Genomic DNA, 26,417 nt, shown 5'->3' with positions numbered 1-26,417 from the left:
TTGAGTCGGTGATGCCATCCAACCATCTCATCCATCCTCTGTCGCCCCTTTTTCCTCCTGCCCTCAATCTTTCCCAGAATCAGAGTCTTTTCCAACTGTGGCTTAAAATTACAGAAATGAATTCTATCACAGTTTTAAAGGCCAGAAGTTTGAAATCAAGGTGTAGGGAGGCTGTGCTCCCTCTGGAGCTCTAGGGAAGCAACCTTCCTTGCCTCTAAGCTTCGGGGAGCTGTCAGTACTCCCTGGATTCCTTGGCTTGCGGCAACATCACTACAACTTCTGCCTTCATCTTCCCATCACCTTCTCCTTTGTGTGTCTTGCTGTGGCCTCAGCACTCCAATCTCTCCAGTCTCTGCTTCGGGATTCACATTTCCGCCTGCTGTTCTGTCTGTGTGTCTTCTCTCTGTTGTTTCTCCTGTGGGTCTATTTTAAGGGCACTTCTCATTGGATTTAGGGCTCATTTCAACAATCCAGGGTGGTCCCCTCATCTCAAGACTTTAATCTCCATCTCCAGAGGTCCCCTTTTTTTCCAAATAAGGAAACATTCACACATTCCAGACATTTGATATATCTTTGGGGGAACCATCATTCAATCCAATATACTATGTCTTTTAAAGAAAGGAAAGGAAATGGAGAGGTAAATGGCTTCTACTTCAATAAGCTTATAGCACAATCAGTAAAAAGCTTGTGTGCATAGATAAACAATCTCCCAGATCAGGGCTTCTCAGTATTGACATTTGGGACTAGATAACTATTTGTTGTGGGGGGCTGTCCAACGCATTTTTCAAATGTTTCGCATTCCTAGCTTCTACCCATTAGATGCCAGTAGCACCGTCTTAGTCATGACTACTATAAATGGACATTGTCTCCAGACATTGCTAAGTGCTCTGTGTGGAGTGAAACAGCCCTGGTTAAGAGCAAGTCATCTAGGGAATTCCCTGGAAGTTCAGTGATTAGGACTTGGCACTTTCACGGCCAGGGTCTGTGTTCAGTCCTGATTGGGGAATTAAGATCCTGCATGCCACACGTGCTTCCATGCTCAGTCGCTCAGTTGTGTATGACGCCTTGTAAGCTATGGGCCATAGCCTGCCAGGCTCCTCTGTCCGTGGGATTTCCCAGCCAAGAATACTGGAGTAGGTTGCCACTTCCTCCTGTAGGAGATCTTCCCAACACAGGGATGGAAAAATATTTGCAAAGTATATATCAGATTCAGGGTTGATATTCAAAACATATGCAGAACTCATACAATCAACAGCAATAAAACAAATAATCTAACCAAAAAATGGACAGAGAACCTGAATAGACGTCTTTTTCCAGAGGAGATACACAAACGGCCACCAGTCTGTACAGGGTGTACATCTGAAGGGAATGAAGTCATTATCTTGAAGATCTATCTGTACCCCTATGTTTACTGCAGCACAATTCACAGTAGCCAAGAAACACAAACAACCTCAGCGGATGAATGGATAAAGAAAATGTGGCTATAAATACAATGGAATATTATTCAGACAGGAGAGAAATGAAATCCTACCATTTGCAACAACACAGACAGACCTTGAGAGCATTAAGCTAAGTGAATTAAGTCAGACAGAGAAAGACAAATGCTGTATGATCTCACTTGCATTGGGAATCTACCAAAAAAAAAAAAAAGCCAAATTCATAGAAACAGAGCAGAATGGTGATTGCCAGTGCTGGAGGTTAGAGGTAAACAGAAGATGTCAAGGGTACAGACTTCTAGTCATCAGATGAGTATGGTCTGGGCATCTGTTATTCAGAATGGTGACTGTAGTTAACAGTATATTGTTTACTTGAAAGTTTCTAAGAAAGTAGATCTTAAATATTCTCGCCGCACATATAAGAAAAAACATAATTATGTGAGGAGATGGATATCTTAACTAACCTTGTTATTAGCAACCTTACTAAATCATTTTGCCAAGTGTCAAGTCATCACACTGTACACCTTAGACTTATGTAATGTTACATGTCAATTATCTCTCAATAAAGCTGAGGTAGAGGGAACAGCAAGTCCTCTACATTATCATAAACAAATCTTATGGCACAGACGTTCCTGATGGTGTCATCAGACAAATCTGATGGCACAGAGGAGAAAGAAACCAAAATGGACTGGGACGGTTAAAGAAGTTTTCATGGAGGAAATAAAATGTCACTAGATGAGAATATAGCACTTGGAATTGTGGAGGAGGCCATGGAAAGCGTTACTGAGAGGCACTGTGCACTTGTGAAGACCAAGAACCATACATACCTTATTTATCCTTTTATTATTTTTTTTAAGTTTGTTTACTTAGGCCACACTTCGCGGTATACGAAACCTTAGTTCTCTGACCAGGGATCAAACCCACAACCCTAGAGTGGAAGCAAGCAGTCTTCACCACTGGACTGGCAGGAAGTCCTGATATACCTTGTTCATCTTTATGTGTCAACCTCCTAAGCACAGTCCTTGGCACAGAGCAACTCTCAAAAATGTCTGTTGAATGAGTCCATGTTATTCACTCAGTCGTGACTGACTCTCTGTGATCCCATGGACTGTGGCCCTCCAGGCTCCTCTGTCCATGGAATTCTCCAGGCCAGAATATGGGGGTGGGTAACCATTCCCTTCTCCAGGGGATCTTCCCAATCCAGGGATGGAACCTGAGTCTCCTGCATTGTAGGGAGATTCTTTACCATCTGAGTCACCAGGGAAGCCCAAATGAGTACATGAGGTTAGATAAATAGATTGGAGTCAGTAGTGAAGGGTCTGAGATCATAGACAAGGGAATTTTAAATTTATTTTGTTGGTGAAGGGGAAGTCTTGAAGGATTCTGAGCATCAAAGATAAACTGCATAAAGAAAGCAGTGGTATATAAAAAATACTGAAGAGGCCAGAAATACGATCAAGAAAGATCAGCTAAGAAATTATTAAAACAGTCTCACTGTGAAGTAATGAGTTCTGGGACCAAGATAATGACAGTGGGAATTAAAATGAGGTATCAATGACAAGAAGAAATAATTGTCAGCTTCTTATTACTGGATTTGGAGAAGATGGAGAAAAAAGGCATAAAGGAAAAATTTCAAGACAGGTTGACTAAGGGAATAGAGTTTGTTCATTTGAGAAAAATTAAAAACTCCAGAGTGGGAAAAAAAGATGATGAGGCTGAGATGAGTAGCTGTTCATGGAAATGCTGGGCATGCTTTTTTCTTTTTTTAAGGTAACCTCCAAAAAAGTGATTGTAGTTGAGAATGGAGCTAAATAAATATGAGGTAATTTGTGATTAATTTTAGGACTTTGCTTGCTAGATAGTACTCTCAAAGAAATTCATAAGACTTCTTGGATCACTAAAAATGTTCTTTTTGCAGAGATTTTGGAAGCAGTTTGTCTGAACTCAAAATCATGAATTCTATTTCTAATCAATGACTCTCGTCTTGGACTGAAAGGGCAGACAGTTACGGATTACTGTGTTATTCACACTCTAACATGCCAGCCATTTCCACTGGATATTCTGACAGTCAGGACAAAAAAGTTTTTTTTAATCAACAGCTATTTTAACATGACAAACAAGTTTTATTTTTTAAGCAGTTTATGTTGTAAAAGAGAAAAAGGACAGAAAAGACAAAATATTTTAAAAATCTGTTATACAATGGAATTTTTTTTCATTGTCAATAGTTTACACAAACTGGTTATTAACAACTTGCAAAAATAATATACTTAAGTTACTTTTAATTTTCTATTCTGAAATTTTAGGCTGTAATCCTTTTTAATACTGTATCCTATTGTGTGAGACTGGGCTCTTGTATAGTTAATTAAGAAAATAACTTGATTTAAAAAAATATTCACCAGGCTAGGAATTAGTGAATGAAGAATAGAGGCAACTCAAACTCCAAATATGCCCTTAAAGAAAAAGGGGGCTTTTGTCAACTATGTGGGTCATTATCTAATTTTTACCTTACTATCTGTATAGGAAGAACTTCACAATCATTATTTGGTATTTCTCTAATTAAGTCGCTCAGTCGTGTCCGACTCTGCGACCCCGTGGACTGTAGCCCAGCAGGCTCCTCTGTCCATGGGATTCTCCAGGCAAGAATACTGGAGTGGGCTGCCATTTCCTTCTCCAGGGAATTAATATGTGGGTATATATACACCGAACTGTGGTGTTCAGTTCTGGAGAATAATTAAAAATAAGAACTAACTAGCAAAATCAGAACTCAAGCGATCGATTTTGTTGGACTTTATGATTAATTTGCCTTCTGTTTATTTTGCTAAAATCGGTCCCATGTAGCAGTATGAAATAAGATGAGAAGTTGACTCAAAATAGTTTTACATTTAAATCCAAAAATCTCAATAAATAAAAAGCTTTTTCTAAAAAAAAAAAATATTCAGTGTTTCTTATAAAATCTCCCTAGCTGCATAATAAAGAGATTTTCCCTCAAGAGCTACCCACTTGTTCAATTAATTAAATTAACAGACAAATAATTGAAATTAAAATGGTCATTATTATCACTATCCTCTTCTAGAATTTATCTGAATTTCAAGCATCACAAACAGACCCTGTTTCTGAAGACAAGCTTCACTGGGAACTTGAATATGTATAAGAAGGTAAGAGAGGCAGCCCTTGAGGTCTTGTAGTGCTGTGGTTAATCATTAAGGGGGCCTTGTATTTTGTTTCAAGCGCCCTGGGTTTTATGTCCCAGAGCATTACTCCATGGTTAGCTTTGGGTGAGAAGGTATTCCAGTAACCTGGGTTATTGTGAACTTGACTTTCCATTTGGTTCAGAGGGTAAAGAATCCATCTGCAATGCAAGGGACATGGGAGACAAGGGTTTGATCCCTGGGTAGGGATGATCTCCTGGAGGAGGAAATGGCAACCCACTCCAGTATTCTTGCCTGGGAAATTCCACGGACGGAAGAGCCTGGTGGGCTACGTCCATGGAACCGCGAAGAGTTGGACATGACTAAGCAACTGAGCATGCACACACACATTACCTCTTAATAAAAAGTTTAATTTTGTAGGTCAATTATAAACAGAATTAATGAAAATTCTGAATAAATCTTGGCAGCTGACATTGAGGACATTCATTCATTTTATTAACCAGACATTCACTGAATGTCTGTTATTTGCAGGTACATTTTAGGTATCCTCAAAATACAACTAAGAAAAATGCACTTCCAAGTTAATATCTGGCTTCCCTGGTGGCTCAGCTGGTAAAGAATTTGCCTGCAATGCGGGAGACCTGGGTTCGATCCCTGGGTTGGGAAGATACCCTGGAGAAGGGAAAGGCTACCCACTCCAGTATTCTGGCCTGAAGAATTCCATGGACTGTATAGTCCATGGGGTCGCAAAGAGTCGGACATGACCGAGCGATTTTCACTTCACTTCGCTTCAAGTTAATATTAAGATAAAGCCTGCAAATGTGTAACAATGATGTAAATGAATGCACACTGGGAGTTAGAAAGACATTTTAAAGCAAGAGTGTGGACTCAAAGAAAAATATACGATTGCTTCAATCAGTATATATTATTCATTAAAAGATTCTTCTGGGGACTTCCCTGGTGGTCCAGCGGTTAAGAATCTGCCTTTTAATACAGGGGACATGGTACAATTAACACCACACCCACAACTACTGAGCCTGCACGTGGCACTAAGATACAAAGTAGCCAAATAAATAATATTTTTCTTTAAAAAAATATTAACATCTGCTCTAAAATTGGATGTATTTGGATCTCCAACAATGTTAGATTATGAACAATGAATATTCAATGCACAATATTTACACAAAGAACTCTAATAGTAAGAGAAGACAATTCTTTGAGTTGTAAAAACATTTAAAATTTTTCTAACATGTATTTTATAAGCTATGGAAATAAACTTTTTATATCCAATAGAAAATCTGACATTTTTTATACACTAAAATATGAATCCTACTTTATAAGCCATACCCTTTCATTAAAAAACCAGGCTAATAAAAGACAATGGTAGCATATATAAAATGTCCATTGCCTTTCAAGCTGCAGGCACCCCAAAATATTCAGTAACAGCAAATTGAGAAAAAGAAAAATAATCTCAAGCTTTCAATTTTGCAGAGAGAAAGAAAGAACTGGCAATGTTTATCTTTTTTTGAGACTATACATGACATGATAATGCTTAAGAGCAAAGAGTTTATAATCAGACAGACATTTTATAAGCTGGCTGTGTTTTAATCCAGGGTTTAATTCTCAAGTCTCAATCCAGGGTTTAATTTTATCTAAGGGTTAGGTCTTCAAGTCAATCAAGGAGATGAAAATAAGGTACACAAAATTTACCTTTGAAAATCCTTTGAGAATTGGGCCGCCTTGCAAAACAACATATCATCTCTTTGTAAGTCATAATCACCAGCTTTCTTTGTGCTTTGATCTTTCCATTCACTTCAGTTGAGTCGCTCAGTCATGGCTGACTCTTTGCAACCCCATGGACTGCAGCACGCCAGGCTTCCCTGTCCATCACCAACTCCCAGAGCTTATTCAAATTCATGTCCATCTAGTCAGTGATGCCATCCAACCATCTCATCCTCTGTCATCCCCTTCTTATCCTGCCTTCAGCATCAGGGTCTTTTCTAAAGAGTCAGTTCTTCGCATCAGGTAGCCAAAGTATTGGAGCTTCAGCTTCAGCATCAGTCCTTCCAAAGGATATTCAGGACCGATTTCCTTTAGGATTGATTGTTTTGATCTCCTTGCAATCCAAGGAACTCTCAAGAGTCTTCTCCAACACCACAGTTCAAAAGCATCAATACTTTGGCACTCGGCTTTCTTTATGATCCAACTCTTACAGCCATACATGACTACTGGGAAAACCATAGCTTTGACTAGATGGACCTTTGTTGGCAAACTAATTTGTTGGCATTTTAATATGCTTTTTAATATGCTGTCTAGGTTGGTCATAGCTTTTTTTCTAAGGAACAAGCATCTTTTACTTTAATGGCTGCAGTCACCATCTGCAGTGATTTTGGAGCCCCAGAAAATAAAGTCTGTCACTGTTTCCATTGTTTCCCTATCTATTTGCCATGCAGTGATGGAATCCAATGCCATGATCTTCGTTTTTTGAATATTGAGTTTTAAGTCAGCTTTTTCACTCTCCTCTTTCACTTTCATCAAGAGGCACTTTAGTTCCTCTTCACTTTCTGCCATAGGGGTGGTGTCATCTGCATATCTGAGGTTATGATATTTCTCCTGGCAATTGTGATTCCAGCTTGTTCTTCATCCAGGCCAGCATTTTGCATAACATGCTCTTCTCATAGGTTAAATTAGCAGGGTGACAATATACAGCCTTGACATACTCCTTTCTCAATTTGGAACCAGTCTGTTGTTCCATGTCCAGTTTTAACTGTTGCTTCTTGACCTGCACACAGATTTCTCAAGAGGCAGGTAAGGATATCTTTAAGAATTTTCCACAGTTTATTGTGATCCACACAGTCAAAGGCTTTGGCATAGTCAATAAAACAGAAATAGATGCTTTTCTGGAACTCTCTTTCTTTTTCCATGATCCAGCGGATATTGGCAATTTGATCTCTGGTTCCTCTGCCTTTTCTAAATCCAGCTTGAACATCTGGAAGTTCACGGTTCATGTACTGTTGAAGCCTAGCTTGGAGAATTTTGAGCATTACTTTCCTAGCATGTGAGATGAGTCCAATTGTGCAATATTTTTAACAATTTTTGGCATTGCCTTTCTTTGGAATTGGAATGAAAACTGACCTTTTCCAGTCCTGTGGCCACTGCTGAGTTTTCCAAATCTGCTGGCATATTGAGTGCAGCACTTTCACAGCATCATCTTTTAGGACTTGAAATAGCTCAGCTGGAATTCCATCACCTCCACTAGCTTTGTTCATAGTGCTGCTTCCTAAGGCCAGGATCACTTGACTTCACAGTCCAGGATGTCTGGTCTAGGTAAGTGATCACACCATCATGGTTATATAGGTCATTAAGATTTTTTTTGTATAGTTCTTCTGTGTATTCTTGCCACCTCTTCTTAATATCTTCTGCTTCTGTTAGGTCCATACTGTTTCTGTCCTTTACTGTGTCCAGTGAAATATTCCCTTGGTATCTCTAAGTTTTTTGAAGAGATCTCTAGTCTTTCCCATTCTATTGTTTTCCTCTATTTCTTTGCATTGAGTATTCCCCTAGTTCTTTCATTAAGTATCCGATAAACTAGCCAGTGTATGTTTAAGGATCACACTGTACAAAATAAGTAAACTCTGCTGCTACTGCTGCTGCTAAGTCGCTTCAGTTGTGTCCGACTCTGTGCGACCCCATAGACGGCAGCCCACCAGACTCCCCCATCCCTGGGATCCTGCAGGCAAGAACACTGGAGTGGGTTACCATTTCCTTCTCCAATGCATGAAATTGAAAAGTGAAAGTGAATTCACTCAGTCTTGTCCGAATCTTCATGACCCCATGGACCGTAGCCTACCAGGCTCCTCCATCCACGGGATTTTCCAGGCAAGAGTACTTGAGTGGGTTGCTATTTCCTTCTCCAAGTAAACTCTAGACTCTCGCTAACGTTAACTGGACTAGCAGGTGGGTTCATCCATATTATTTAAATTGTCATTTTGCTTCCTATCTTCTTCCGTACAAGTATTAGGGAATTCACATAAAATTTTTTAGTATGCATATGTAATGTGATGGCATTATAAACATTGATATGCTTCAATATTATTAAGACAATGAAACTAACATCTCTTTCTCAGAGATAATGAGGGAAGTAAATGAGATTACAGGCTTCTCTTGCAATGCAGGAGCCTCAGGAGATGCGGGTTCTGACCTCTGGGTTGGAAAGACTCCCTGGGGCAGGCAATGGCTACGCACCTCAGTATGCTTGCCTGGAGAATCCCATGGACAGAGAAGCGTGGTTCACAGGGTCACAAAGAGTCGGACATGACTGAAGTGACTTAGCACACATGCATGCAAATGAGATAATATATGTAAAGCACTTAGGGACGTGCCAATCACATGTAATAAATTACAGTATCTTTTATTCAGCAAATACATGAGCAAAATATTACTTTTCAACTTTGAAGGTAGAGGCAAAGGTCTTCCAACCTCCAAACACAAATAGCCCCTGACAATGCTATTTTCTTAAGGGAACAGTGTGATCCATCTCATGTTTTAGAAGGATGTGCTAATATAGTTGCTGTTGGTGTTTCCAGATCTACTCTTTCCCTTCTCCATACTGCTCTGTGCCCCGCTATGCCAACCATTATGGACTACATCCACTGGGCTTCCTGACTTTCAGTATGACCAGTAAAAGTCATGGGCAAGGCACTGCAGGGAAGAGGGTATGAAGCTAGCATCTGTTTCCCTCCAGGCTGTGGATCAGCAACGACTGTATTTCTCAGCTGCTGCTGTTCAGTGCTTCACCAGGGGATCTTACCTACCCAGGGATTGAACCTGTGTCTCCTGCACTGGTAGGCGGATTCTTTACCACTGAGCCACCTGGGAATTTCATGTTGCTCTACCAAAGGCCATAACTCTTGTGATCTGACTTCCTACCATTAGGACTCTCTCTCTTTCTCCTGCTTTTGGGAGATGACTCTTTCCCTGGCCCCTACAGGTAACAGCTCCTGTTGTTGCATGGGGGATGGGTTGGAAGGGAAGAAGATGGGAAGTGGGGAGATTACTAGAAAATACTTGCAGACAGGAAATAGTGGGGATCTGATCAAATCAGTGGAAGGTGGGCCAGAGAAAACAAGACAGAAATAACATGCACTTAAAATATATCTAGTATAGGATGGAAAAGAAATTGTAGCTCACTGGATGAAAGAGCAGTGGAGAGAGTCAGTCCAGGAGGACTCACAGGGATCTTGCTTTAGCCAACATATGAAAATTGATGCTATTCACAGAGATGGGAAATGATACTTTCTGATTGGCTTTTTTCCCTTAATTTCTATTATCACTCACTGGGAAATGGATTGCTTGCTTCTTTGAGGTGTCTCATATTTTATTCAGCACTTACTAGGACCCCACCTACTCTCCTTTATTGGACTGTGAAAATTATTTGGGTATATGGCTTTATTTTTGAGTAGTCAAAAATTGTTGTTGTTGTTTAGTCACTAAGTTGTGTCCGATCCTTTTGTGAGTCGACCAGACTCCTTTTCCCATGGGATTTTTCCAGGCAAGAATACTGAAGTGGTTGCCATTTCCTTCTCCGGGGGATTTTCCCAGACCAGGCATCAAACTTGTGTCTCTTGCATGGGCAGCCGGATTCTTTACCACTGAGCCACCTGGGAAGACTAGTTGAAAATTAGAGCACTATATTTTAATTAAAAAGAATTTTAGACAGCTCTACTGAGATAAAATTGACATAAACTATGTTTTTTCAAGCATACAAGATGTTAAGCTTTGACATATGTATACTTGTGAACCATCACTACAAGCAAAATAGTTAACATATACACAACCACTCAAAGTTTCCTGTTGGCTTTTTGTAATCCCTCCTTCACACACCCCTTCCCACAGCCCTCCCGACTCCAGACCCAGGCAACAACTACCTGCTTTCTGTCACTATACAGTAGGATGTAATTTAAAGAAATGTATATAATCTTTACATATTTGTATTTACAAGTAAATACATTTATGGATTTATATAAATAGTCCATGTGTTTTTTCCTGGTTTCTTTCACTCGGTCTAAGTATTCTGAGATTTATCCATACTGCGGTATGTATTCCTTTGGTTTGTGTAGTGTTTCATTGTATGAACATACCATGATTGTTCATATTCTCACCTGTTGATGGACACTGTTGTCATCTCCAGGATTTCATATACAGACTTACCAATTTTTTTTTTGAGTGTGCGTGCGGCATGTGGGATCTTAGTTCTCTGACCAGGGATTGAACCCGCATCCTCTGCCCTGGAAACACAAGAGCCTTAACCACTGAACCACCGGGGAAGTCCCCTAGATATATCAGTTTAATGAAAGTGATTATATTTCTACATAAACTCCTAATTCTGCCACAGAAATTAGCAAATGTATATACCTCAAGAATCTAAAAATATAAGAATAAATAAAACTAGGCTTCCAAAAAAGCTGTTAGTATTTTGTGTTTTTATGGCTTTCTGTTTTTAAACAAATTGAATTCGTATACATCCAGCACTGATTCATTCTAAATAAAGACTAAAAAAACAACAACAACAAAAAAAATGCCATCATCCATTTGCCTTAAGGACACAATAAACTAAATAAAAAGAAATCCTTATTATGGTTTATATTAGTTTTAATCCTATATCTAGCACTATACCACACTGAGTACTATACTCAATAGAAAATTCACTGTTTTCTTTTAATCCAGTGACAAGGAAAGGGTGGACAAAAACATAAGGATATCATCAAAATACAGAGAAAGTAAGAATGAAAAAGGTGTTTAATCAAATTTGTAGGCTTTGTAAATTTTTGTGGGCCTAAAGATTGAGAAATCATTTCAATACTAATATTAAACTTCAGTGTAACTTTGCAGTATCCTGTTCCTCAATGTCTAGACTGCTCTTGATTTTTCTGAAGTTTTATTTAGGTTTCCAACTTCTTTTGTTGTAATAGTTATCTTGAGATTATTCTACACAGAATCATATATCTGGGGAAAGTCATACTTGTTTTAAAAAAGCATTTTCTTCTGTATGGTTTTCAGAGTGATTTTCATGTGTTCCTGAAGGGGAATGAAAAACAGTCATCCCTCCAACAGGAAGCCTGGAGAAACATCCAGCTCAGCTCTGTGGTCATGCACAGCTTCCTGTTACATTCCAGGAATTGCTCTTGGGTGTAAACAATCATCTTCCAGGGACAGGCCTTGGGTATCACTCTCAACTGTAGAGCATAATCTGGCTATCGCTGTTAAATTCATTCTATAGAGTAGGACGTCTCCAGTTGCTGAATATGTCAAACCCTTGTCAGGCTCATTCTAGTGATCATTACTTTTAGGAAAGCAGAATGCTTTATTGACAGGAGTCTATGCATCTTTTCCTCCAAATAAAACACTCTTTGATTGATTGTTTCACCATATTGAGAAGTGTGTTTGAAAGGAGGATATCCACAAGAGTATTACACTTTCTAGCATCTGCCAACAATAAATGTAATAATAAATAAGGACCTGCCTATAAAAGTGCCCACAGCATCATCAGAATATGAGGATATTTGAGAAATTGCTCAAAAATGAAACCAACTTTCTGAATAATATATTACATTAGTCAGGACTTAGGACTGTACTGCATAACGACCTAAAAATCTATACTCAATGACTAGATAGAAATGCATATGAGACACAGAGTTAATCCCAAAGTTGATTAAGAGTATCAGGTGAGTTGTCCAATATGAGGGCTACCAGACATGTGTGGCCATGTCAATGTGAATGTAAATTAAGTAAAACAGAACAAATACTTCAGTTGCTCAGTTTCACCAACCACACATTTCAAATGCTTAATAACCACATATGGCTAGTGGTTGTAATAGTATACAGCAAACATATAGAGTGTTTCTAGCATCACAGAAAGTTCTATTGGCCAGGGACAGCGTACAAAATATAACACTTAAAGAAGGATGAAAGTAACTCAGATTTTTTGCTCTCAGAAAAAAAAAAAGGAATGGATGACTTGCACCACACGAAGAATTTTTCTGCTGTTTCTAAACATTTAAAAAATTTGAGTGAGTCAGCTTTTTTTAAACTAAATTGATTAGAAGTTCCAACTATCATTACATAACAAAACTAGATTTTATGGATTTTAACCATATTTACTTTGGGGCATATCTTTTTAAAAAGATAGTTACTTAGAACATTTTTACAGAAAGATAAAAGAAATCACAACAAATTATAATTTTTAAAAGCTGACAAACATAGAAATTCAAAACTAGCATTTTTAGTGACTCTCTAGCACATCTTTATATCCCTTAGATTTTCTTTCTTCATATGACAATATTCTGATAACATTTTATAGAGCGAGAATAGAGAGACAATTATAGTGTGGTTAATTGTCAGTTAAAATTTTTTTTTTTTATCACTGAAGTTAGGGTGCATAAAAACATGCGACTTCACACAGACACACATTTTTTCCTTTAGTATTTGCAAGTCTGTGCCCTACAAATAGATATTCTATAAATTCTCCATTGTGTAATTCTCAATAGAAAGGAAAATTATAGATGATAAATTAATAATTCTTTTTTTTTTTACTTTATATTTTGTATTGGAGCTAGTGGAGGTGATGGAATTCCAGTTGAGCTGTTTCAAATTCTGAAAGATGATGCTATGAAAGTGCTGCACTCAATATGCCAGCAGATTTGGAAAACTCAGCAGTGGCCACAGGACTGGAAAAGGTCAGTTTTCACTCCCATTCCAAAGAAAAGCAATGCCAAAGAATGCTCAAACAACTGCACAATTGCACTCACTTCACATGCTAGTAAAGTAATGCTCAAAATTCTCCAAGCCAGGCTTCAGCAATACGTGAACCATGAACTTCCTGATGTTCAAGCTGGTTTTCAAAAAGGCAGAGGAACTAGAGATCAAATTGCCAACATCCACTGGATCATGGAAAAAGCAAGAGAGTTCCAGAAAAAAACATCTATTTCTGTTTTATTGACTGTGCCAAAGCCTTTGACTGTGTGGATCACAATAAACTGTGGAAAATTCTGAGAGAGATGGGAATACCAGACCACCTGAACTGCCTCTTGAGAAATCTGTATGCAGGTCAGGAAGCAATAGTTAGAACTGGACATGGAACAACAGACTGGTTCCAAATAGGAAAAGGAGTATGTCAAGGCAGTATATTGTCACCCTGCTTATTGAACTTATATGCAGAGTACATCATGAGAAAGGCTGGGCTGGAAGAAACACAAGCTGGAAATCAAGATTGCTGGGAGAAATATTAAGAACCTCAGATATGCAGATGACATCACCCTTATGGCAGAAAGTGAAGAGGAACTAAAAAGCCTCTTGAAAGTGAGAGAGGACAGTGAAAAAGTTGGCTTCAAGCTCAACATTCAGAAAATGAAGATAATGGCATCCGGTCCCATCACGCCATGGGAAATAGATGGGGAAACAGTGGAAACAGTGTCAGACTTTATTTTTGGGGGCTCCAAAATCACTGCAGATGGTGACTGCAACCATGAAATTAAAAGACGCTTACTCCTTGGAAGGAAAGTTATGACCAACCTAGATAGCATATTCAAAAGCAGAGACATTACTTTGCCGACTACAGTCTGTCTAATCAAGGCTATGGTTTTTCCTGTGGTCACGTATAGATGTGACAATTGGACTGTGAAGAAGGCTGAGCACTGAAGAATTGATGCTTTTGAACTGTGGTGTTGGAGAAGACTCTTGAGAGTCCCTTGGACTGCAAGGAGATCCAACCAGTCCATTCTGAAGGAGATCAGCCCTGGGTGTTCTTTGGAAGGAATGATGCTAAAGCTGAAACTCCAGTACTTTGGCCACCTCATGCGAAGAGTTGACTCATTGGAAAAGACTCTGATGCTGGGAGGGATTGGGGGCAGAGGCGACAGAGGATGAGATGGCTGGATGGCATCACTGACTCGGTGGACTTGAATCTGAGTGAACTCCGGGAGATGGTGATGGACAGGGAGGCCTGGCGTGCTGCGATTCATGGGGTCGCAAAGAGTCGGACAAAACTGAGCGACTGAACTGAAATGAACTGATAGCCAATTAATAATATTGTGATAATTTCAGGTGAACAGCAAAAGGATTCAGCCATACATATACGTGTATCCATTCTACCCACACTCCCCTCCCATCCAGGCTGCCACATAACACTGAACAGAGTTCCCTGTGCTATACAGTAGGACCTGGTTTGTTATCCATTATAAATATAGCAGTGTGTACATGTCCAAACTCCCTAAGTATCCCGTTCCCCCCATCCTATCTGCAGAAAACATGAGTTCATTCTTTTAAATCTGGGAGTCTCTTTCTATTTTGTAAGTTCATTTGTATCACTTCTTTTTAGATTCCACATATAAGGGATGTCATATACTGTTTCTCCTTCCGTCTGACTTGCTTTGCTCAGTATGACAATCTCTAGCTCCCTTGATGTTACCGCAAATGGCATTGTTTCGTTCCTTTCAATCCCAACTGCATATATGTACCACATCTTTATCCATTCCTCTGTCAATGGACACTTAGGTTGCTGCTTCCATGTCTTGGCTATTGTAAACAGTGCTGCAATGAATATTGAGGTGCATATATCCTTTCAGAGCATGTTTTTCTCTGGATATATGCCCAGAAGTGGGATTGCAGAGTCTGCATTTTAAGGAACCTCCATATTGTTCTCCATAGTGACTATACTAATTTACATTCCCACTAACAGTGTAGGAGGGTTCCCTTCTCTCCACACCCTCTTATTATTTGTGGATGTTTTGATGAAAGTCACTCTGGTCGGTGTGAAGTGATATCTCATTGTAGTTTTGATTTGCCTTTCTCTAATAATTAGCAACGTTGAACATCTTTTTCATGTGCCTCTTGGCCCTCTGTATGTTTTCTTTGGAGAAATATCTATTTGGTCTTCTGACCATTTGTTGATTGGGTTGTTTGTTTTGATGCTGTTAAGCATCATGAGCTGTTTGTAAATTTTGGAGACAAATCCCTTGTGGGTCACATCATTTTCAAATATTTTCTCCCAACCAGTGGATTGTCTTTTTCTTTTGTTTATTGTTCCCTTTGCTGTGCAAAACCTTTTGAGTTTAAGTCGGTTCCATTTGTTTATTTTTCTGATTTCCATTATTTTAGGAGATGGGTCTAAACAGATACTACTGCGATTTATGTCTGAGAGTGTTCTGCCTATGTTTTCCTCTAGAAGTTTTATAGTGTTTGGTCTCATGTTTAGGTCTTTAACTCATTTTGAGCTTATTTTTGTGTATGGTGTTAAAGAATTACCTAATTTCATTTTCTCACATGTAGCTGTCCAGTTTTCCCAGCACCAGCACTTTGTTGAAGAGACTGTCTTTCCAACGTTGGATAATTTTATACGCAGCATTATCAAGTATCCCTGATAAAGGAGAATTTCCATTTTGATTAGATAGTGAGAACCAATTCTTGCTTATAATTTTACATGCCTGAAAAATAGATGCATTTCCCACACATTAGATTTAGCTCCATACACGTCAATTCTTAATTTTCCTCAGCTCTCACATAGGTCCAGGGAAAAGGCTCATATTATTTTACAATATCTGGTCCTAAATCTTCATTTCTCAGCACTAGTTAAGGCTTCTTAAAGGTAACAAGCAACAACTGAACTACATTTAGACATGACTATGAACCACGAAGAAAGTATGTTCCCTACATGCAAAATAATGTATCCAACATAACCTCCCTTCAGTTGAATCCCCAAAATGCCCCTGGCCATTCTACCACCATTTATCACCAAAGGCAAGCAGGACAGAGAGTACATATGAATATAAAGTGATAGCAGTTTAACTAAGTACAATTAAAATATCTTTTTTCCAATTTCACAAAAAATATATATAATCATGTGGCACAATGCTAGAATCCCTTCTAGGACTTAGGAAGGGATCTATGCAAGTAAGAAACCATGAAGCTAAACTTGACTAGTTTCATGGTAAATCCCACTGCAACAAAGGATACATTCTTTACCGACAGACTGAGAAATGAAAGTTGAAATATAAGGCTTCTGGTTAAATATAAGATAGACTTCCTGACATGGTTGCTCAGCGTCGACATTATGACTTAATAAATATGGACACATGAATTCAATATGCAAGAAGCTGTTTATTTTTTTTAGCTACTTTGCCTCTGTTTAAAATATAATGCCATGAGATAAGTGGTAGCTTCTAAAATCTTCAGGATCTAATATCCATATTTCTGAAACATAAGGTAACTGAGAGAGGGTGAAAGTGATATATGTCTACGTTCAATAATTCTTTATAATGTCAGAGAAATGTAGCCATTACTGAGCGAAGTATATTTTAAAGAAGTAATTTTAAAAGAAACAGAAGGTAACACTAGCCATCCGTTATACTTAGCCTCGATTATTATTGATGCTTTACTGAATTCTTGTTTTATCCTTGCTAAAGACAGGACAGTTTTTTCTATCCTCTCTCTGTTATCAGGTTACATAGAGAACTCTGGCTACAAAAGCAGTAGTTTTGTGTTTTTTTTTTTTTCCCTTCTCAAAAGCGATAGCCAATGTTTTCCCATTTCCTTTTTCTTTCCCAGTCCTGCATAATACAAACAAAAACAGTTCCTCATGGAGAACGGTTAGTTGATACCAAAAACAGAACCTCATCTTCAGGCCCCTCTCTCCAGCCTGCCTCCACTGGCCAGAAGATAAAGATCATGAATCTCAACAATTGTTCTCCTCCAATCAAATTTTCCCTTGCGGAAGCGCTGTTCTATATTTACATTATATAGAATATTCTCACTCTAAAGGTCTTCATTTTTTCACCTTAAAAATCACCAAATTAATAATTTAGCCCCATCCATTTGTTTCTACGGCAACCATCACACTGTGAAACAGACATATCTGTTCCCCGATAAACTCACCTTGTGAACCAACATACAGTTTAAATTTTTAAATTGATGTTAGAATAGAACATCAAACAGATGCGTTTGATCAGAGCTCATCAAGTTTCCTGAAAAGTAACTTGAAGTGGTTTCTCCATAATTGGAAAAGATTACAAGCTAAGACTTAACTTTTACAAAGTGTGATTTGGAAAGAAGGTTTTAAAGTCAACACATACTTCCTTAGTAACCAAAAGCATCACACATAAGAGTCTACACAAAAGTAACTAGACTCTTCTACAGAAGACTGAAGTCTAGTTTTAAAAAAAGGTCCTTTAACAATAGCATTCAACTCATGACTACGAAAGTAAGAAAAATTCACACAAAATATATGATTGTTATAGGACTGTTCACAGATCTAGAACAATGATCCAAGGGAAACAGTATGAGTTACAGTTTTGGGGGTGGATGGTATTAATGGCCTGAGGGACTTAACCGGTGGCACCAATCCAAGAGTTTCTGGTTTGATCCCTGTGTCAGGAAGATCCCCTGGAGGAGGGCAAGACAAGCCATTTCAGTATTCTTGCCTGGAGAATTCCATGGACAGGGGAGCCTGGTGAGCTACAGTGCATAGGGTCACAAAGAGTCAGACATGGCTGAAGTGACTTAAGATGCACACACGCACAGTATGACATGAACAAAAGCAGAGACAGAAAAGTATGAGACATTTGGAAAGATAAGGGTGACTCTATTTCTAGCCTAATGTTAGCAAGGGGATATATCAGAAGAAAACCTTAAATGATGAGGACCAGACTTTAGATAGATTTAAGGCTTGAATACAAGTTAAGCATTTTATTCTACAGATAATGCAAATCCACTGGGGGAAAAAAATCCTTACAGATTAATGAAACAAATAAGTACTATGTTTTAGGAGAAGTAATCTGGTAGTTCTACCAACAGCGTATCAAATATAGAGGAAAGATCAGAAGCAAAAAAATTTGTTCTATTATTAGAATCCCATATGTTGAGGCATTATTTAGTTCTGGGAACATTTTATTTGGTCATAAGAAAATATTTTTACTTACTAAATCATATGAAGTGGCATTTTATTTAAAATATCTTATGTCTATGTATATTGATGAGATTCATCTATGGTTTTCTCTATGTGCTGTGCTATGCTTAGTCCCTCAACTGTGTCCAACTTTTTGAGACTCCATGGACTATAACCCGCCAGGCCCTCTGTCCATAGGGATTCTCCAGCAAGAATACTGGAGTGAGTTGCCATGCCCTCCTCCAGGGGATCTTCTCAACTCAGGGATTGAACCCAGGTCTCTAGCATTGCAGGCGGACTCTACCATCTGGCCACCAGGGAAGCCTGGTTTTCTCTATAGTGGAATCCTAATATTTTATTAATGATATAATTTATTGAGTGTTTGCTATATTGACTATGCCAATTGTTTTCTATCCACTGTATGTCATTTCATACTCATAGCAACTCCTTCTCATTTATACAAGATGAAATATAAGCCTATAGGTGACCACTGGTCCAAAGCTACACAAGTAACAAGAGGCAGAGCAACAATTTGAACTCAGGCTGGCACATTCAGAAGCTGGTACTCTGACCACTACACTAGGCTGTCTTACAGGATAAGATTTATTGTACAATAAATCAAGAAATTCATGATATTTTCGTTTATTCTAAAACTAATTCCATATAACAAAAAGTATCCATTTCTTTAAATGGCATAAAAATCTCCTAGAGGATCTACTTTGTCTAGCTGTGGCTACACAGTATTGGGATATGAACCTTCTTCATATTAATTGATTCAAATGTAACAAAATACTTACTACGTTCTAGACAGCAAATGCTAGAGATAAGTGATACGGCCATATCCCTTCTCTTAAGAGCTCACATTTTGGTGGAGAAAATATACTTGTAAATAAGTACATTATTTATAAGAACCTCAACAAATCCACAGGAGGATAAACTCCAAGACCCACACTTACTATACACAATCACAACTGAATTATAAAAAGACAGAGACTTCCAAATGAGATGTGTTCACAATTCACATTCTACCAAATCTTTAAGTAAGAATTAATGATCATCCTTCACAAACTTATCTCTATTCTTGCCTCTCAAGATAACTTTTCAAATAAACAATCTGTATACTGTAAATCAAGTTCTGCTCTCAGAGGATCTCAAGCTAAGAATTGCCACTAGGAATTTCCACAGCAGCATTATCTGTAAGGGCAAAAAAAAGTGTTTTATATATGCGTGTGTGTGTGTATAAATCAGAAAAGTCAATTGACACATGAATGGAATAATAAATTGTGGTACATTCAGAATGGAATTGAATACTAGAGTCAAAACGATATAAGCCACAAAAGAATACACAGTATAATTCCATTTATATAGAGCTTAAAAGCAGACAGAACTCAACAATATTTTGTTTTTGGATAAAAAAATATTCATATCTGGTAAGGCTATAAATGAAGTCAAAGGAATGATAAATACATCATTCAGTGGCTACTCCTGGTGATGAAGAAAGAGAGCTTCAAAAATATTGGTAGTGTGTTCCTTAAACTGGGTTGTGGGTACACTGGTGTTAGTTTTATTATTTTGTTATGCCATACATTTATCTTTACATCACACATATATCATACATGTAGTTTTACATGAATGAATGATAAATTTATTGGACATTTCAACAAATGTAGTTAATTTTTAACTTAAAAAATATTAGTTTTCAACAGGAAAAGTGGGGTTTTAAAATGTAATCTTTATTAAATGATAGACTTATTTAACTTAAAAAAAACAACAAAGTTGCTCTTTAACCAACAGCATTTTCAAAGTCTACTAGGCCAAATCTTGGGAGAAAATGTGCTTCTTCCATAGGCAGTATACATTTTGAAATCTATCAATGAGGAAACACCTGCCAAAAATGAATTTCACTAGGAAATAAATGTTGTAATTTACCATCTCCATGGCTGCCAACCTTCAGTGACTGAAGCTCTAAACCAAGAGGCAGCCGACTTAAGGTGCTTTTTTTCTTCCCCTTCACGTTCCAGTTTGCTTACTGGATACAAGCCAGGATCATTAGATGACTCAATTTTTCACTCTATAAGATGAAGACAGTACTTCCTATCTCCCAAACAAAGGTTATGAGGATTAATCTGTCCATAAAGCATTTGAAGGTCCTTGCAATAAAGATTAAAACCGTATATAAAATTGTTGTATTTTATAGGTGTGAGTTTGCAAGACCAGTTATCTTGAAAGAATTTATTTTCGAAGAATCAGCTATAGTTTAAGATTCTATGACACCAAATATGTGGTTTGATCTTATAGATTCATGGTCTTGAATAACTAGGCTTCTCATTGATGTGGTTATTTAAGAAAGACAACGGTAATTTCTCACTATTTTTGTATGCATTTACTCGTTCTGAAATGTGGTTGGAACTATAAATATCAAAGCTGGTTACTATTAATACTTAATCCTAGACACCATCCTACAAGTGGCACTGGATGAGTAGTGCTGCTGGTTTACAATCTAGAAATCTAAATGTAAAATTAAAGGTAGGCATAAAATGTATATCAAAACATGCATGTGACCTAGCCAAGGATTTTTTTTCTTCATTAAAAATCATGTCATTAACATTACAGCTTACTGTTAAATACTGCTTACTTACTATTTACATATTATACTGGCATGAGGAAGTAAATACCTTTTAACAATTCATATCTGTCTCTAAATCTGTTAACACTATCAATCTATCATATGTAAAGGTATTTTTATTTTCAAAATTTAAGACACTGAAAAATAACTCTGGGTCTCAAGTTACTGCAGCCTCAAGGTCAGGAGGCATTAGCCTAGCTTTTAGAGAGACTGAAGTCTTTTCTATTCAGTTTGTGATTTAACAGTGTCTCAGGATGCATTTAACAAGCTCACTTTTCTTTCAGTACAACTTCCCCTGTTCACTTTTTTCATTCACTTATTCATCATCCAACAGATTTCTACTAAATGCCTATCTACTACGCGAAAGCTTTGCTAAGTGATGAGATGCCAATGAAACAGCACTCCTGCCCTCAAAAAAATCCATAGTCTACTAGGCAAAACAGAAGAAATACTTGGTTACAATTCAAAATTCAGTATTTTTTTTTTTTATTAACAGTTCAGAAGAAAGCACTGTGATAGGTAATAGAGTCAAAGATGAGTAAGACAGTGATGCTTTCTAGGACTGAATAAGGATACCAGGGGAAATCACTTCAAAGGGAAAGATAAATGTTATAAAATATGCACACAAATCCATGGGAGCAGAGAGGAGAGGTATATAAATAAAACTGAAGGAATTGAAGATGGCTTTCCAGGTAAGACTCCTAAGTTCAGACCTAAAGACAAAGAATTACCTAGCCAAAACAGATGCACAAGCACGCATGCCAAGCAGAGGGTAGAAATGGATAAAATGGCATGTGTGAGTGATCATGTCAAACCCCTAGTTCAAACCTCTCCACGGCTTTCATAGGCTTGGACTTGAACTCGGTGCCCAGGACAGTCCTGAACATCCTTTGCTCACCATCTGCAGGACAGCCCTCTCCTGCAGTCACACTGATCTCTCACAGCCCCACTCTCTTCCTTTGCCTACACCGTGCCCTCTGCTTGGCATATGTGTTTGTACCTTCTTTCTTGCTAGATAATTCTTCATCTTTAGGTCTGAATTTAGGAGTCTTTTCGGGAAACCCATCTCTAATTCCTTCAGTTTTATTTAGATACCTCTCCTCTCTGCTCCCATGGATTTGTGTGTGTATTTTATAACGTTTATCTTTCCCTTTTAAGAGATTTCCCTTGGTACCCTTATTCAGTCCTTGAAAGCATCACTATCTTACTTATCTTTGACCCTATTACCTATCACAGTGCTTTCTTTCATAGTATCTACTCAATAAATCCTGTTGACTAAGCACTCTACAAAAATGAATGAATAATTCTTGCCTGGGAAATCCCATGGACAGAGGAGCCTGGCGGGCTACAGTCCAAGAGGTTGGAAAGAGTCAGACATGACTTAGTGGTTAAACAACAACAACTATGTGTTAATTTGAAAGACAACTTGTATTGCCTAGGTTTTCTCAGTGCTCTGACTGCAAATATTTGTACTAGATGAAAACCTTTCTTTCTAAAAAACTACCAATTAAATATTTTCTTTAAAAAAATTTAAAAATGAATAATTACACCTGTATATAAACATACATCTGATAGAACACATAGGAAGTATAAGAGCACATAGAAACAACACAATTTTGGAAATGGGCATAAAGGTCAAAAGCAAAGATATTTCCTATGTTAACTTTGGAAGGGTGGCTGGAAATAAGCCAAGCATGGTGATGGAAAAAGGAGTGCTTTGATACAAACTAGTGTCTTCATGCTGAGGGAACATCACACAGCGCGTCGCAGAAATGAAAGCCAGTGTGTCCCAGGCTCCCAGGGGAACTGACCTTTCACTGTTGCTTTACAAAACAAGACAGAACTAACCGCTTTGCCACAGCCAAGAGTGGAGGACGGTAATTACGTGTTCCCTGGGTTCTACTTTCTCTTAGGTTGTAACTGTCTGCCTGACCAGGTTAGACATTCTCCACACCCCCCTTTCTCTCCTCCTTTCCCTGCCTCTTGTCTATGGCTTTCTCCTTTCATTCCCACCTTCTTTTTCTTATATTCCTCCTTTCTGTTAAAACAATGGCTGATTACAAGCTTTTTGCTCCCCCTGACAATTCAGAATACTTTGGGACCTTAAAGATCATCCTGACCAGCTCCATTTTACAGATGGGAACACGGGATCCAAAAAAAAAAAGACTCTTACAGCCTCTTATAGCAGTCATTCTTAGTGTCACGGCAAAGAAGCAGGACTCAAGTCTCCCAACTCCTAATGAAATAGCTTCAGACTCTGTACAACCATGCTGCTACAACCCTACTGAATTTTAACAATTTATTTAAGTTCAGAAAAACAGTTTAGAAACACTGGTTTCTCCCAGCAGTTTCTCTCCACCTGGGCTGTGATATTGACTTCCTGGAGATTGCAATTGTGTGAAGGTGGGAAACAGAATTATTTTGACAATACAAATGTAGAGCATGAAAGTTTTCTTCTTGTTACAATATGTATTTTTCCATCAAAGCATCATGTATGCAGCAGAGTGGGAAATTACTATATTAATGGCTGGCATAGGCATGTGTCTTAGGAATTCTGCACTGATGGCCAGACCAGTTCATATGAAATGAGGAGCGAAAAGCAGTAACAGGTGGAGCCTGCAAGACACTTGAGAAACTGCACCATTCCCAGCATCTCAGCTCTTCAGGAAAGTCCTTAAACTCCTGAAAAGACTTGCTGTGGAGTGATCCTTGGTAGGAATTGATGAGGAGCAGGACTGTTTGCTTTAGAAGGGCTTCCCAAGTGGTGCTAGTAGTAAAAACAAAACAAAACAAAAACCTGCCTGTCAGTGCAGGAGACATAAGAGATACAAGTTCGATCCCTGGGTCAGGATCGAAGATCCTTCAAGTGGCACTGAATGAGTAGCGTTGCTCATTTACAATCTAGAAACCCCTAATCTAGGAAGATCCCCAAGAAGAGGGCATAGCAACTGACTCCAGTATTCTTGCCTGGAGAATTCCCATATACAGAGGAGCCTGGCGGGCTACATTCCATGGGGTCGCACAGAGACGGATACAACTGAAGCAAGTTAGCACACAGGACACACTCATTGCGGCAGCCACTGCTAGTACCTGTCCAATAACTCCTACCCTGGTTTTTCTTAATTAATTAACAGAGCTTCTTTTTTTTTTTTCTTTTTCAGATGAATGTGTCCAGGTACACAATTCTCACCACTGAAATGCAGCTGGATAACAGCTATGTCTCCTTATGAAGGTGACTCTCTGACTCCTCATTTTCCTTTTTCCTGCCCGAAGTGTGTTCAGAGGAATGATGGTAAAACAGCCATCTTGCACCCAGGAGGGTAAGAGTCCGGCCCTACACTGAGCACGGAGGAACAGCAAGAAGGAAAGAGCCCAGGGCAACAAGGACATTGTAAAGCCAGACTGAGAAAAATAACCACCTATTTGTTTGAGCCATTGTTGTTACATTCCTGTTACACTGCTTCTAAAAGCAAATCCTAACTCATACTTATGCAAACATAGGAAAAGGTGGCTCCCCAGATGGTGCAGTGGAAAAAAATCTGCCTGCCAATGTAGGAGGCTCAAGAGTAGCAGGTTGGATCCCTGAGTTGGGAAGATGCCTTGGAGTAGGAAATGGCAACCCACTCTAGTATTCTTACTTGGAAAATCCCATGGACAGAGGAGCCTGGCAGGCTATAGTCCATGGGGTCACAAAGAGTCAGATGTGACCGAGCATGCACACACACACACGCACACACGCACACACACACACATGCACACACACATGCACACACACATGCACACACACATGCACACACACACACACACAGAGAAACGGGAAACAGGATCATGAGGAAGTATGCCGGAGGGGAGTGTGTGGAAACCATGGGGAAGGGTTTGAATTCTCACAGACCATGAACCTGGGGAGTCTGAACAAATTATACCCCAAACCTAAGAAAAATGAAGGTTCCACTGTACATTTTTGAAGCATGATTTAGCAAGAATTTCAGTTTTAACCTAATCTATCTTTATCCTAAGACTTGGGCATATCTGGGCAAACCTATAGGTCCTAACAGGTAGGAAGAACGGGAGTCTATTTCAATGAGAATCCAAGTATCTTTCTGGAGAAGAATTCATTCTTAGGGGAGAAAAGGTAGGTGTGTGTGAGACTGTTTCAGAAAGAAAGGTTCTGCACAGTAGTTTTTACATCAGATTGCTCTCTGGCCAAATGCCCAAAGACTTCTGCCTGTGTCCTAGGACAAAGAGGCTGCAAAGGAAAGAGTGACACAAAAGTTAGCTTTCTCTAAATACCTTCCTATGACAGGAGTAATGGTGCCGAAGTTAATCGTTGCAGCGGTGGCAAAAAAAAAAAAACAAAAAACTGGTATTAAGAGTTCTAAATGTACCTTAACAGGTAACATGATCACAGACACTGTCTCCAAGGATGTCCCCTCCCAAGACTCCCCTCATCAGGTTATTCATTCACTATTCTAGGTTCTGCTGTGAAGGAATGCTGCAGATGGAATTAAGGTTACTAATCAGCTGACTTTAAGACAGAGTGAGCCCAAAGATAATCACTTCTGAGATTTTAAAAGCCAAAGTGGGCGGGGTGGGGGGGGACGGAAAAGAAGAACCAGGAGAGATGAAACAGAAAGGTCAGAGAGAATCAAAGTATGAGAAGGACCTGACCTGGCTTTTGCAGTGAAGGGGGCTGTGAGACAGGGCATGCATATGGTCTCTAGAAGCTAAGAATGGCCCCCATTGCTAATCAACAAGGAAAAGAATGTTAGTCCTCTGGCCACGTACAACTGAATATTCTCAACAACTGTAATCAGTTTGGGAGCAAATTCTTTCCCAGAGTCTCCAGTAAGGAATGCAGCTTTCCAGTGTCTTGATTTTAGTCTAGTGAATTCCACACTGGACTTCTGACCTTTCAAACTGTGAGATAATAAATTTTGTTTTAAGCTGCAAAGTTTGTGGTAACTTGTTATGGCAACAACACAATGTCACTACACTATTCTACTGTATTACAATTAATTCTTTATACTTGTCTCCTCTAGTTAATTCCCGTCACTTAAGGAAAGGATATCTTTGTCATTTTCTTAGTTTCTTATTTGTCTATTTCTTCTACGCCTCCTAAAGTTTCTCATCTATGTTTTTCTCAATTTTGGTATAGAAATTCTAGTACCTTTCCTTGAAAACACTTGCAATTTCTTTTCAAATACCTTTGCAAGATGTATGGTTCAAATATATTTATAAAAATGGTGACGTTTAATTATTGCTGAGGTCCT

The 26,417-nt window shown here is 38.6% G+C and overlaps 1 long non-coding RNA gene across 1 annotated transcript in view; it reads left to right on the top strand.

Moving 5' to 3' along the window:
- LOC102168837 overlaps nt 1-24,721 on the top strand; it is a 40,018-nt gene extending 15,297 nt beyond the window's left edge. Inside the window, exons 2-3 of the long non-coding RNA XR_310456.3 lie at nt 4,510-4,591; nt 24,309-24,721. This is a non-coding gene — a long non-coding RNA (uncharacterized LOC102168837). The remainder of the gene's footprint in view (nt 1-4,509; nt 4,592-24,308) is intronic.

This window comes from Capra hircus, chromosome 12 (genome assembly GCF_001704415.2).
Source record: "Capra hircus breed San Clemente chromosome 12, ASM170441v1, whole genome shotgun sequence".
In the NCBI taxonomy this organism is placed as follows: Eukaryota; Metazoa; Chordata; class Mammalia; order Artiodactyla; family Bovidae; genus Capra; species Capra hircus.
Note: the sequence above shows the minus strand (reverse complement) of the source record. Positions and strands in the feature narration are given on the sequence as shown.